Source organism: Orcinus orca, chromosome 6, assembly GCF_937001465.1.
Source record: "Orcinus orca chromosome 6, mOrcOrc1.1, whole genome shotgun sequence".
NCBI lineage: Eukaryota > Metazoa > Chordata > Mammalia > Artiodactyla > Delphinidae > Orcinus > Orcinus orca.
The window spans coordinates 48,248,131-48,261,778 of record NC_064564.1 but is presented as its reverse complement, the minus strand read 5'-3'; the positions used below and the strand labels follow the sequence as shown (position 1 = coordinate 48,261,778).

General features: G+C 38.6%; 1 pseudogene; it reads right to left on the bottom strand.

Moving 5' to 3' along the window:
• Positions 1 to 4,242: 4,242 nt before the first annotated feature.
• Positions 4,243 to 13,648, bottom strand: part of LOC101275942 (elongation factor 2-like) — a 42,128-nt pseudogene continuing 32,722 nt past the window's right edge.

Here is a 13,648-nt window from a genome sequence, read left to right as displayed (position 1 = left end):
CACTTTTAGCTGTTTGAGCTTGGGAAAGTCACTTCAACATTCTGAGTTCAGTTTCCCTTTGTGTAAAATGGAGATACTAATATCTTAAAAAGTTGCTTTAAGGATTAAGATTGCAAGTCACATATAGACTTGTGGTTTCCTTTTTTATTCAGTGGTCTATAATTTGTTTCTCTCATTATTTACTTAGATGTTCAAATTGTCCCATATTTGCTAGTGGGAGAATGAAAGACCCTTCTAAATGAAAGCCCATTTTCTTCACATCTTTGTAATAATACAATACCATTTTATGATTTAAAAAACTTTAGGTTGTTATCAGTATATCACATCAAAGAAAAGTATACATTAGGTAAGGGCATTTTCAGACACCTCAGAATAGAGATCCAGACTGTGGCTTGCAATAACACAAAACTATTATAAAATCCCTGAAGAACCACCTCATTACGTAGGATGCAACAGCTGTGGGAGGTGTCTGTGATAGCAAGCACTGGAGCAATAACCTAAAGTGTTGTTTGCTCTATTCATAGGCGGTAGGCAGGGGTAACCCTCTGATGTTTTTTTTTAAATGAAGTTTTCTTACTTGTTTCAAAAAATATTAACCCCATAATGAAGGAAGAGCATGGTTAAGAAAATAGAACTCTAATATTGTTAAAAATTGAAGTATAGTTGATTTACAATGTTGTGTTAGTTTCTGGTGTACAGCAAAGTGATTCAGCTTTATATGTATATGTGTATATACATATATGTATATATATATATATATATACTTTTTCATATTCTTTTCCATTATGGCTTTATTGCAAGATATTGAATATAGTTCCTTGCGCTATGCAGTAGGACCTTGTTGTTTATCTATTTTATATATAGTAGTTTGTATGTGCTAATCCCAAACTCCTAATTTATCCCTTCCCCACTCCCTTTCCCCTTTGGTAACCATAAGTTTCTTTTCTATGTCTGTGAGTCTGTTTCTGTTTCATAAATAAGTTCATTTGCATCATATTTTAGATTCCACAAATAAATGATATCATATGGTATTTGTCTTTCTTTTTCTGACTTAGTTCACTTAGTTTGATAATCTGTAGGTCCATTCATGTTTCTGCAAATGGCATTGTTTCATTCTTTTTGATGACTGAGTAGTATTCCATTGTATATTTATATACCACATCTTCTTTATCCATTTACCTGTCAGTGGACATTTAGGTTCCTTCCATGTCTTGGCTATTGTGCATAGTGTTGCTGTGAACATTGGCGTGCATGTATTTTTTCTAATTAGAGTTTTCTCTGGGTATATGCCCAGGAGTGGGATTGCTGGGTCATACGGCAACTCTATTTTAGTTTTTTGAGGAACCTCCATACTGTTTTCCATACTGGCTGCACCAATTTACATTCCCATCAACAATGTAGGAGGGTTTCCTTTTCTCCACACCCCCTCCAGCATTTGTAATTTGTAGACTTTAATGATGGCTGTTCTGACTGGTGTGAGGTGGTACCTCATTGTAGTTTTGATTTGCATTTCTCTAATAATTAGTGATGTTGAGCATCTTTTCATGTGCCTATTGGTCATCTATATGTCTTCTTTGGAAAAATGTCCATTTAGGTATTATGCCCATTTTTTGATTGGGTTGTTTGTTTTTGTGCTCTTGAGTTGTATGAGTTGTTTGTATATTTTGGAAGTTAAGCCCTTGTGGGTCGCCTCATTTGCAAATATTCTCTCCCATTCCATAGGTTGTCTTTTTGTTTTGTTTATGGTTTCCTTTGCTGTGCAAAAGCTTATAAGTTTGATTAGGTCCCATTTGTTTATTTTTCCTTTTATTTCTACTGCCTTGGGGGACTGACTTAAGAAAGCATTGATACTATTTATGTCAAAGAATGTTTTGCCTGTGTTCTCTTCTAGGAGTTTTATGGTGTCATGTCTTATATTTAAGTCTTTAAGGCATTTTGGGGTTCATTTTTGTGTATAGTGTGAGGTGTGTTCTAACTTCATTGATTTACCTGTGGCTCTCCAGCTTTCCAAACACCACTTCCTGAAGAGACTGTCTTTTCTCCATTCTATAGAATTCTAATATTTTTGCTCAGATTCTCTGGAAGCTGAAACAATGAAATTATCAGAAGGAAATATGGGGGTGGGTGGGTTGTAATTTACTTCTCTTTCCTACCTTTAGGCAAAATTTGATTCAAGCTATTCCAGACACATGATATTATTTCTTAGTTTAAAGACCTCCTGAAATAGGAGATTCCATAACCTTCTCAGTAATCCATTTCAATATTTCCTGATACTTACAGCCTGAAATTCTGTGTCTCCAAACTAAGTACTATGTGCTACTTTAAGATTAAACCCTCTTTTCTTGTTCTGTACTCAAAGAAAATAAAAACTCTGGTCATCATTCTCTTCAAAGTGTCTGTAAGAGAGTAGTTTTCACATTTATGGTCACCATGTTTATTCTCCACTTCCAAGGGGAAGGGACCTAACATTTCCTGAATTTCTACTCTCTGCTGGAGAGGCAATTTCACTAACATTTATTGAGTACTTACTACATGGAAAGGACTGTTATAGGTACTTGATATGTTTGAACTTATTCAGTTTCCAGAACTACCCTCTGTCTTTAGTCTCCTAATAAACATCACAGAGGCTGGATTATTTCTCTAAGTTTGCACAATTAGCGTGACAGTTAATTTTATGTGTCAACTTGATGGTCATGGGCCAGATATTTGGTTAAATATTATTTCTAGGTGTTTCTGTGAGGGTGTTGCTAGATGAGATTAACATTTGAAACAGTAGACTGAATGCTATGAACTGAATGTTTTTGTCTCCCCCAAAATTCATATGTTAAATTCTAATGCCCAATGTGACGGTATTTAGAGATGGGGCTTTTGCGAAGTGATTATTAGGTCATGAGTGTGGAGCCCTCATGAATGGGATTATTGCCTTTATAAAAGACATCCCAGAGAGCTCCCTTGCCCCTTCCACCATATGAGGGTACAGCAAAAAGATGGCCATCTATTAACTAAGAATTTGGCTTTCACCAGACACCAGAATCTTCTAATACTTTGATCTTGGTCTCCCCAGCCTCCAGAGATAAACTTCTGTGGTTTATAAGCTAACCAGTCCATAGTATTTTTGTTAAAGCAGCCTGAATGGACTAATACACTGAGTAAAGCAGATTGCCTTCTCCATTGTGGATGGGCCTTATCCAATCTGTTGAAGGCCTGAATAGAATAAAGAGCTAAAAAATAAAGAATTCTCTCTCTGCCTGACTGTCTTTGAGCTGGGACATCAGTCCTCTTCTGCTTTCAGACTTGGACTCTGACTGGAAGTTCCACCATCTGCTCTCCTGGATCTGGACTTCTCAGCCTCCATAATTATGTGAGCCAATTCTTTATAACAAATCTCTATCTATCTATCATCTGTCTTATCTATCTAGCTGTCATCTGTCTATCTCCAGTTGATTTTGTTTCTCTGGAGAACCCTGACTAACACAAGAGGCAGAGCTTGGAGTCCAGGCATTCTTATTTCAGCATCCTTGCTCTTAACTAATACACTAAGCTGTCTCTAATTCAATAAACATTGTATAATCTTCACAGTTCAGCAAAGTCGATGGGATTTTTTTTCTCCATGTTACAGATGAGGAACCCAAGACTTAGAGAGGTTAAGCAATTTACCTGTTGATCAAATAGCTAAGCTAGTAAATGGCGCCTATACATTCAAAATTCAGACAAACGTGTCTCCAAAGCCAGTGGTATTTTATTTTCTAGATATGCTTCACTCCTTCCATGTAGTTTATGGAGGGGAGAATGTTACCTACAGCAAGGGACTGCTCAGAAATGACCAGAACTATTAGTTTTTTTGGAGGATAACTGCATTTTTAGGTATATACTATCATAAGGGCCCCAAATTAGATCTATAAAAGGCTGCCAAGGTGAGAAGATTTTCAGCTGCCTTCCTGAAGTAATGATAGTAGTAATAGTAGTAATTTAGGGAGGGCCTGTTATATGCTCAGCACCATTCCTAGGTACAATAATATTTCATTTGCTCTTCAACACAAACCTTTGGGGTAGTTTCTTTTCTTAGCATGGGTTTCTCAGAATCAGAGATGTAAAAATCTGTAATGTAAGAATTCAAATGCAAATGCTTTATTAAGGTAATACTCCCAGGAGAAACAATAAGGGTGTGGGGAAAGCAAGACCGGGCGGGGGAAGAAGTAAAGCAAGGCTGCAAATTTGGGCAAGAACTCACAGAAAGCGACTTCAGCTTGATCCCACAGGGGACCTCTGGGGTATAAGGCATGCCTCAGGGTTTATCCGAGTCTGAGGCATGGAAGCTGCACTTTCCTCCACCGCCCATTCTCCACCCTTGGTAAGGGCTGCCCCAGGGTTTGGAGATGGGGGAATATCAACTTCCAGGCATTTTCTGAAGCCCTGTGCTTGGGGGCCTCCAGTAACCTGAGGGCAGCCTAAGGAAGAAAAGTCAATGTGTGGGCAGGTTGGAGACAAAACCAGCGTCACAGCTGAAGAGTGCAGAGGAACAGTAGAGGGGATCTGGGGGAATTTGGGTGAAGCCATGATGTTCTGAAGGGCAGCTTTTGGAGAGAGACCCCTCTGATGCCAACACCTGGGGACTTTGTCCACCATCCCATTAGGGCTCTCTTTGTCCCCTTACCTTAGTCCTTCCTCTGCTGAATCCTGGCTCAGTTAGCAGCACCAGACCTCGGGGCTGAGGTGCCCTGCAGTTTGGGAGCCAATCACATCTAAGGCACTGAGAGAACTGATAGACTCAATTCCATTTCCTGGAAGGTTTAGTAGATTAGAACCTCAGCACCAGGAGTTTAGGAAAGTGATTTCATATGTTATAAATTGATGAAACTTTTCAACATTGTTGTAACTTTATTAAAAAAATTTTTTAAATAAATGTTTAAAAATAAAACGGAGCCTCTTAGAAGCTGGCCAGATGTCTATCCTTCAGAGCATTGATGCCTTCTGTGTGCACTTTGGGCACCCTCCTTTTTCTGGATTTCATGGCACTGAAGTTCCTCCCTAGGTTACTTGTACTCCCTGGTGGGAGCATGTTCTGGACAAAGATAAGTCACCTACTGCCATATGAACCAGATACCATGTGGATTTCTGACATATGAATGCACAGAAAACAATAGATGGGATCTCTGAATTTGGTTTTTTTTTTCTTAAGTCTCCTTTATTTTTCTCTGACAAATCAGATTTATGTTTCTCTAAGCTTGAATTATGTAAAGCTTTGTGGTCTTGTGTAGGCTGTGACTTGACAGAGAAAATAGCACTAAGTAAAGGTGTGAAGAAGAATTTTACATTTTTTTTTTGCGGTACGCGGGCCTCTCACTGTTGTGGTCTCTCCCGTTGCGGAGCACAGGCTCCGGATGCGCAGGCTCAGCGGCCATGGCTCACGGGTGCAGCCGCTCTGCGGCATGTGGGATCTTCCCGGACCGGGGCACGAACCTGTGTCCCCTGCGTTGGCAGGTGGACTCTCAACCACTGTGCCACCAGGGAAGCCCCAATTTTACATTTTGTAGCATTTTTCACAACTGTTGTATCCTGAGGCACTTAGCAGGAAGTAGCAACCACAACTTCTCCTGTAGATCCTGTTGGGGTGTGAATTCTGAAACCCAATTCTGACCTTCTATGGTTCATTTGATGGTGTGGAAGACTCTAAAAATGGCACTCTCTGGCTTTTTTTTTTTTTTTTTGGTTTCCTTTATTTTTTTATATTCCTTTGAATTTTTTCCTTTGATATTTTTATACATCTCTCCTTTAAACAAATATTTATTCAATATCCAGCAATATACTAAGCAATGGGGATAAAACGGCAAACAAGAGATAATTTTGAATTCCACTTTTGCTACTTATTAACTTTGTGTCTAGGTTTCGTTATCTGTAAAATGGAAATTATCTATCTCCTGTGGGGCATGAAATGAAATGCCTCATATAAAGGCTTTAGAAAAATATGTAGCAGTTAGTCAGTAATTAGACATTGGGAACTGATTGTGTGGGTGTCAGGCACTGCTCTAGGGAGTTTGAAACTAATATAATGCTACTGTCCTCACAGAGCTTACTTCTAGTAGTAGCATATAGACAATGCAGAAACATACAAAAATCTTAAATACTGATAAGTGCAATGAATAAAATACAGTAGAATGATAATCAATTGGAAGTGGGGCAGTTTTAATTAAGGTCACCAAAAAGGGCATCTCTGATGAGGTGACCTTTTGAGTTGGGATCTGAATGATGAAGAGGCAGCCATTCCAAGATCTGGGATTAAGTCCTTCCAAGCCAACAGTGCAAATGATCTGAGGTAAGAATGAGTTTACCCATTTAAGACCCAAAGAAGGCATGTGACTGAAGGAGAATAGTGACTGAGGGTGAGTGCAGGAAGAGAAGTAAGCAGGGACCAGATCATCTATGGCCCCTGTACTCCATGGGAAGGAGTTCGAATTTTATTGTGTTTTCTGTAAAGACAGAATAATTTTAAGCAAGCTGGGGCTGGGGAGTGGGTATTGATTGGATTTATAATGGATTGCACTGACTTGTTCTCATTTCTGAATGGAGGGAAGACCATAATAGGGTCAAGAATGGAGTAAGGGGGCTTCCCTGGTGGCTCAGTGGTTGAGAGTCCGCCTGCCGATGCAGGGGACGCGGGTTCGTACCCCGGTCCAGGAAGATCCCACGTGCCGCGGAGCGGCTAGGCCCGTGAGCCATGGCCGCTGAGCCTGCGCGTCCGGAGCCTGTGCTCCGCAACGGGAGAGGCCACAGCAGTGAGAGGCCCGCGTACCGCAAAAAAAAAAAAATAAAAATAATAGAGTAAGGGAGAACAGCTGAGCATCTGTGATGGTGGTCCAGGTGAGAGAAGATGTTGCTTACAGAGTGGAATTAGGGAGTATTGGTCAAATCTGGGATGCCTTTTTGAAGCAGAACTTATCGAGCTGGTTGTGGGAGGAAAGAATCAAATAAATCAAGGGTGATGGGTTTTGGCTTGAGCATTGGATGTGGGGTAGTGAGGAAGACTAAGATTGAGCTGATAGTTATGCTTAGGTCACGTGAAGCTTAAGATACCTGTCACACATCTAAAAATAAAGCAGCCAAATGAACAGTTGGTTATGTAAGTCTTGAGTTTAGGGAGAGTTCCGGGTTGAATACAGACATTTTGAGATCATCAACAGTTAGGTGACTTTTAAAATCATAAGATTAATTTTAATTCTCTAGAAAATAATGACTACTATTTATTCAATACCTACCAAATACCAAGTATTGTTCTAAGTGATGTACATGCATTTATTCATTTATTTAATACTCATAACAACTTTAAGATAATAAACATTACTGTATTAATTTTACTGATGGGGAGCAGAGGCACAGAGAAGTTAAATAACATGCTCAGTTATATACCTAGTCAATATTGGAATTTGAGCCTAGGTAATCTGGTCGCAGTTTCCAGACACTAGAGTATAGAGAAAACAGAGGGAATAGGACTCAGTTCTAATGCAGTGTAACATTTTGAGGTCAAACGGGACAGCTGGAGTCTGCAAGGGAACTGAGATGCGGTCGCTGAGGAGGGAGGGGGTCTGAGGGTGGGTTGTGGAGCCCTAGATAAGTAAGTGAATAAATAAGCAAGAGGTTAATGCGTCAGATGTTGCAAGAGCACCCACCTTGACACTATATATGTTAAAATTGGAACAATGCAAAGATGATGAGCCCTATGCCTGAGGAAAGATGATATATAGGTTTGTGAAGTGCTCCATGTATTTTTGTGGGCCCATGTCTCATACTTTACGGAACTAAAAAAATTTTTTGTGTTAAAGATTTAAATCTGAAATTCAAACTTTAAATCATCTGGAAGAAAACATAAGAGAATATATTATGATCTGGGAGTAGAAAAGAATTTCTTGAATAAAAATAGCCAGTACTTAAGTGCTTAAAATGTTAAGTGCGGTTCCAGTAAGTTATATAATATATATATATAATATAATATATAATAAATATAATAAATAAATATATATAATATATTAACACATTTAATCCTCACAGCAATCCTGTAAGATTATCCCTCCTTTACAGATGAGGCAACTGAAGCATATAAGGCAAAAGTACCCAAGGTTGTACAGCAGGTAAGACGTGGATCCAGGACCCAACCCCAGTGGCCCAGCTCTATAAACCATGCTCTTAACCAGCATCCCTTCCTTAGTCTAAGCTATAATGCAAATACACATTCCACAAAGCAAAATATTAATTGACTTGAGTACATTTAATTACAAAATTTCATCAAAAGTTATCTAGATAAAAGAAAAGGACAAACCGCATACTAGGAGTAGATATATATAAAACACATGAAACCAATCAAGTGATTAGTATCCAGAATATATAGACAGCTCTTAAAAAGATCAATAAGAAAAACACAAAGAATTGCACAGAAAAAAAAGGGCCAAGGACCTAAACAGGCATATATCACAGAGAGAAAAACACAAGTCATCTATAAACTTACCAAAAGTTACTCAATCTCTTTAATCATTATGGAAATGTCGATTACAATCATAATAAGAAACCATTTGATACTCAGTAAATTGGCAAACATTTAAAAATCTGACAACAGTAAGCTCTGGGGAGAATGTGGAGCTATTTATACTGTTCATAGGATGCGAACTGGTACAATTGCTTAGCAAAATATTTTGGTTTTACCTAGTAAAATTAAAGATGTATACAGTCTAGGCTTCAGTAATATCACTACAAAGTATTTGATCTAGGAAAACTCTGATGCATGTTTACCAGAAGACATATCTGAAATGTTTATAGCAGGTTAAAAAAATGAAAAAAAAAAATCAAAACCAAAAAACCCAAAATCTGGAAATAGCCCAGATATTCACTGATATGGGAAAGATGAAATGAATTGTAATATATTTATACAGTGGAAAGCTTCTCACTGTCACTGCTGTTGTTGCGCTGTTATTGCTTGGTTTTGCCTTGTTTTTTAAGATAAGAGGGTATAAGAAAATGCTAGTATGCCGGCATAAATACTTGAAAAGAAAGTGCTGAATTGATACAGAGTAGAGAGAAAATAAGAGTAGAAATAAAGCAAGAGGAAATGAGATCAAAAGCTCATGTACTCAAGTTGGTCTTAGGAGCAGACAGATGGAATACAGGTGGTTGTGTACCTCTTCAAGTTGTGCATGAGGTGGTGGGAGGGTGAAGTACTTCCTTGTTTGCTTTTACTTTTTTCTATGTTGTTTGAAGTCATTGGCTGGGGACAGAGTGGGGAGACAGATTGCTGGAAAATTGAGGAAGGAGGGAAAAGCATTTAAAAAATTCCCAGAGTATGGGAGAATGGGTAAAACAATTGTCAAGATAGTGACACCCCCACATAGAAAAGAAACACAATGCTCAAAAAGATTAAATAAATTTGATACAGTTCCATAGCTAGGCAGTGACAAAGCTAGGCTTCCCACACAGGACTTCCATCCATCTCAGCTCTAGTAGTTTTTTCCTGTGTCTCAGTTTCTGAGAGGCAAAAATTTGCTTCTCTCTATGGATCTTACTGATGTCTGGAAATTCTGGGTGAATTGGAATTGTTTCAAAGGTCTGCTTGCTCCTCTCAGGCACTATCAAGGTGGTCTGATACCTGTAGCAGCACTCTATTCTTATTTGGCTTATTTTAGGAGTGAAAACACAGGTTACGAATGAGTGCTTGTTACCAAGTCCAAGCTTGTACCACGTGCTGCATGGCAGGCCAGTGAGTCAAGAGACAAGGTGTTGGGACAAGGAAAAGTGACTTTATACAGAAGGCCAGCAAACTGAGAAGATGGTAGATTAATGTCCTAAAGAACCATCGTAATTCAAGGTAGAATTCAAGCTGCTTTTATGTCAGGGAAGGGGGGAAGCAGGAGGGTAGGTTAGGAAGTGACGGACGAACACAGACATCAGGGTGCCATCAAGGGCCCAAGGTGGGTTGTGAAAACTCTTTGTTCTTGGTCAGTTGACCTTGGTTGAGGTGAGTCTGGTCACGATATTCCTGCAGAACTCAATAAGACAAATGTCAGTTTTTCTTGTTCACGTTTCCTTATCGCTGCAGGGGAGGTAGAGTTTCTTTGAAGGAGGGCTATCACGTACACCCCAAGCTGGGGGCAAAATTCCTATAGTGGATAACATGTCTTTGTGCAGGGCTAAGCAGAGGCTTATGACCCAGAGGTTAAAGCAGCAGAAAAGATAGATACAATATGGAGTCAGAGATGCCAAGCTTCTTCTACAAACAAGAGGCCGGTGGGGCGGTGGACATGGTGGTGGTGGTAGGGTCTTAGTTCATGAAGAACAACTCAAAGATATCCAACAGGTTGTTATGTATATTCCTTGAGGAGGAACTGGAACTGTTTTATTGTGGAACTATTGTCATTAGTTTTCTTGTTTAACTGTTTTTCCTTTTTTTCTGCATTCCTTCACTTACTTTCCTCATTAGTAATTGCCTGTGCCTGCTCTTTGGAACCCAGGGAAGGCCTAGGAGACAAAAGCCTTTCCAACAAACAAGAAATGGGGGACAGAGAGGGGCTTTTGTACCCCAAAGGGCCCTGCAGGATCCTGCTCAGATTCATGTTTGTTCAAGGATTTTTATTTTTATTCACTTACTCATTTGAACCATTGAGCACCTACCATGTGCTCTAAAGTAACTATGTGCTCTAATATATTCATGAGCACCTCCATGTACTTTCTATATTTATCCATTTATTCATTGAACACACTGAGCATCAACCACATGTATTAAATTCTAGAGGGGTGGCAAAAAATAAAGGTAAATATGTCAGATGGTGATAATTTATATGGAGATAGATTAAGCACAGTAAGGGGGTTGAGGGAGAGTTTGGCATTTTACTGGTCTGCTGAATGGACAGGCTTCAGAGGAGAAAAACATGGTGGATATGTACAGATCTTCTGAGAAATTTTGCTATCAAAGAGGGTAAGATGGAAAAGTAGTTGGAGAGGATGTGGAAGTCAAGGGAGAGTTGTGTTTTTTGTTTGTTTAGTTTCATGTGGGAGATCACGATGGTTAATTTTATGTGTCAACTTGACTGTGCCATGGGTTCCAGACACTTGATTAAACATTATTCTGGGTGTGTCTGTGAAGGTGTTTCTGGATGAGGTTAACTTTTGAATCTGTAGCCTGAGTAAAGCAGACTGCCATCCCAGTTTGGATGGGCCTCAGCCAATCCACTGAAGGCCTGGGTAGAGCAAAAAGGCTGAGTAAGGGAGAACCATTCTCTTTGTGCCTGACTGTCTTTGAGCCAGGTCATCAGTCTGCTTTTGCCCTCAGACTTGGACTCGGACTGGAACTTATACCACTGGGTCTCCTGGGTCTCATCTTTTTCAGTGCAGGTCTTTTGGACTTCTCAGCCTCCATAATCATGTGAGCCAATTCCCTATAATGAATCTCTTTATATATATTTTATATATATATATATAAATTGGAATGCTCTAGTAGGAAGGAAAATTGATGATTCTGGAAAGGTGCCATATTCTTAACAGAGAGGGAGTGGTAACTAATGCACAAATGGAGAGGCTATATATAGTTTATATAGAAAAAGCAAGTAAGGAAGAACAGGTGCAGGTACAGGTATGTATATATTTGTGGATGTGGTGGTGAGCACTTGTGGAAGTTCTTTTTTGATTGCCTCCATCCTCTCAGTGAAATAGAAGGGAAGTTCTACAGGTGAGAGAGAGTGAGAAGGATATACAGGTGTTAAGAGTTTGATAACAGATATTTAGTTGAAAAGTAAATGATTTTAAAGGAAAAATATACTAGTAAATAATGCTTTGGATGAAATGAATTCCTGTACAACTCTAAAGTCTAATTTTTGTTTCTTAGTTCCAACATCCTCAAACAATGTAATATTCTATCAAAATCTTATAGTAACTGAGAAAATTGTACTTCACCCTCTGTGTAGATTGGATAATAAGCAATAAGTATTGAAAAGGTTAGTGGAGACAGTGAAAAAAAATCAAGGGCCTTGAGTTATCCACAAAGAGATCCCTCTCTCCTGAATACTTCCCTTTCCAATAGAGATTGATTTTGTACTGAAATTGCACTATGGCACTTGACATATGTTCAACTTTTTTTAAAAAGAAGCTCAAACATTTTGCCTTGTGCTTTCCATTTTTCTCTAAAGTAGGAGAACTGTTTAACATTTATCTATGTGCAAACATTACTCTTGTAATCCTAGAGTGTTATGGAGACCTTGACTTATCCATCTCCTCACTTTTATTTGCCCATGGGTGGCATCACCTTGTGTATACTCAAAACTCTTAAGTAGCCCTGCTACTTCTAGACAGATAATAACCCATTTTTATAGATCTCTAATCTTGACCCATGTATCTGTCTCCCTGACAAAAGGCTGTGCCTTTTGTGTACAATAAAGTATTCATGTTGAAGCACATAATTCTGAATTTTGACATGTTAAAACACTACAACTTTAACTTCTGTGGTGCTAAGGTATGGGGAGAGTAGGATGCGGAGTCATAACTAGGTAGAAACAAGTAGGAGTGGGTAAATCTAGGTGGAGAAATCAAACCACCCACGGGAATTGCCAGAAATAGATTGAGGAGTTTTTTTCCCTTCCACTTCTGCCTTTCTCTCAGCTTTGTCTGTAAGATTAAGATTTGAAATTTGAGCATGAAGAGCTGTTACAGTTTTATTGTGAGTTTTGCTCATTCAGGTCAATCTTCTAATCCAAAATAAACTTTCTGGCTTTTATTAATTTCTAGCAGCATCATTCTGAAAGCCAAGCGTGCTGTCTTACTGTTGAAAAACATTAGCTTAATTTGAAAAGTGCTTTGCCATAAGTAGAGTTTGTTCCAATGATGTATTCATTGATTTTTTTTAACTTGTTTCTTTTTCAGCTGTGTGTGTGTGTGTGTGTGTGTGTGCATGATTAGCAATTGTAATGTTATTTTTGGTTTAGTGGAGGCTTCTCTTTGGTTTATGAACTGTTTTGTTTTTTGGTATGTCATTGTGCATGTTTTTGTGGTGCATTTATATAAAAAAGGAGACATATAAATACCACCCAGGAAATCAGTAGCATAGCACCTCAGAATTATTTGTTGTTGTTGTTGATGGTGTTTAATTTTATTTTGCATATATATTATTTATGAAAACTTTATAAATCCTGCCAAAACACATTTCAGCAGAATTGGGAATGGTATCACAAGAAAAATTGCCTGGTGTGGATCAACAGGGTTTGTGGCCCATTTTATAAATATGCCTTTTTGTTGTTTAATTTATAAATTATGTATGTAGAAAGAAGCAAAAGAATGATTGATTAAATGTTTATGAGAAACTCTAGTACGCCCTAGTACTAGAAACTCTCAGGTGGAACTGAATTTTTAAAGTGCAAGGAACAGACAATTAGCTAAGGGATTTGTCATTGAGGTTACTGATCACAATAGGAGTCTAAATGAAGGAAAACTGTGAATTCCTCTTCAAGTCAGCAACAGGTTATTATGAAATAACCCTAATTTTGAATTCCCTTTCCTTCTCAAAAGTTTATTATCACTCAACTTACAGCTCTGAGACCTTTAGCCTTTGACCGAAAGAGATAAGAATCACTGAAGAGGACTATATTTATCCTCTTTTATCAGTTTCTATGAGGAAGGAAGA